Source organism: Homarus americanus, unplaced genomic scaffold, assembly GCF_018991925.1.
Source record: "Homarus americanus isolate GMGI-L3 unplaced genomic scaffold, GMGI_Hamer_2.0 scaffold26560, whole genome shotgun sequence".
Lineage (NCBI taxonomy): Eukaryota > Metazoa > Arthropoda > Malacostraca > Decapoda > Nephropidae > Homarus > Homarus americanus.
This window is the reverse complement of record NW_024737952.1, coordinates 9101-10658: the sequence shown is the minus strand read 5'-3', so window position 1 is coordinate 10658 and position 1558 is coordinate 9101. Positions and strand designations below refer to the sequence as shown.

The 1558-nt window shown below is 35.3% G+C and overlaps 1 long non-coding RNA gene across 1 annotated transcript; it reads right to left on the bottom strand.

Annotated features, from left to right (window-relative positions):
* Positions 1–518: 518 nt before the first annotated feature.
* LOC121873634 lies at positions 519–1280 on the bottom strand. Its single transcript, XR_006090287.1, has 2 exons — positions 1082–1280; positions 519–901 (listed from the first exon to the last, which is right to left on the bottom strand). It is a non-coding gene; the product is annotated as an uncharacterized LOC121873634 (long non-coding RNA).
* Positions 1281–1558: the final 278 nt, after the last annotated feature.

Below are 1558 nucleotides of genomic sequence, written 5' to 3'. Positions count from 1 at the left end.
ATTGCGGCGGAAATCCAATTGAAGAAGCGTTTTAGAATTGTCCAAACTACAGACTACATGACCAGACCTCTAATTTTACCTTGATTTCGACTGAATATTGAAAGACTTGGGTCTATATTTAGTATTGCAGTGGTCATAGATGGAAGTTCATATTTTTATTTATAGGTTAGACTTTCATATGTCTTGCTTGGAATTTAGTATTTTACCACTTCTGGTGTTATTAGACAATACTAAGATTAGTTTAAACCAGTGATGATCGTACTTTAGTACAGGGCCACTACGAGAATGTGTACTTTGAACGATTGGAAAGTAAAAAGCCACACATTAATGTCATCATTTGTCTATTGGGTTATGTTGTGAAAAAGTAATACTAATTTAAGAGGAGTAGAGCTGTATTTCCCGAAGCGTTTAACACCATTAAGTAGAGTATTTGAGAACTATTTATGGGCAAACTTTCAAACAGCAGACGTAGTCGAGATTTTATTATACTCTGGGTTTTGATTTAGTAAAAGCAAGGATTTGGATTATTCCATAAATAGAAAAACTTTATTGGTTACATATACTGGATATTCAATATGTACAAGTTTGACTTTACTTGCACAGAATGTAATGCAATACAGCTCATGACCCACAAATGGGGTAGAAGAAATAACAAAGCAGTTTTTTTGGAGACCAATTTCTTGTAGTTTAACACTAGGAAACTCACTGTAATGCTGTGGGAAGGATCCACTAACCGCGGTAGAACTGGAGTAGGAAAGGAATTGTTGCGATCGAGTTCTCCATCAACAGGTAAAAAGCAAAGCAAGAGAACTTTTGTAGACGCTCCGAATTGTTCTTGTGGTGACACTGCAGCTACCTCGGTCAACTCGTATAGGGTTCATGGTCGTTTGATGAGCGTGTTCTAGAAATAGCAAGAAGATTAATGTTATGTAAGCCTGGTTTAACGCGAAACTTATTTAAAAAGTTTAGTTTAGGTAATATCAAGACTAATAAAATTTCCCTTTTTTTTTTGTCAAGTGAAATTTTAAACAATAGCTTCCCAATCGCCAACAAATAATTTACAATTTGAAGATACACTTACAGTACAGAAGATGTTGTAGCGTCGTCGCGTGCCAGTGTTCTGTGTTGACGTCCGTCTACCAGGCTTTATATACAGGCGGCCCACACTCCCTGACCAATCACAAGCTGTTTTAGGTGAAATTGTAGCCAATGGGAACATTGCCTTGTTATGACGTCAAAGTGACGCCGGCAGGTTTGGTTGTTTGATGACGAGTAAACGATTTAAACTTTATTGTGACACGAAAGTAGTGTAAAACGTGAAAGGAAAATATTATGAAATCGTATTCAGTGCTTTACTTATCTTGGATAGAAATTGTGAATATATTACAACAGCAATATTGGCCTCAGTTTAAGTGTGAGACATTGTTAAGACACATATACATCCAAATAGTACTATTGTAATATTAAAAAAGTCTTAAACTTAAATAGAATAGTCTAAAGAAGTTAATATGAGGAATAAAATAAGATCACAGAGAGAGAAAAACAATGAAGAACAAAG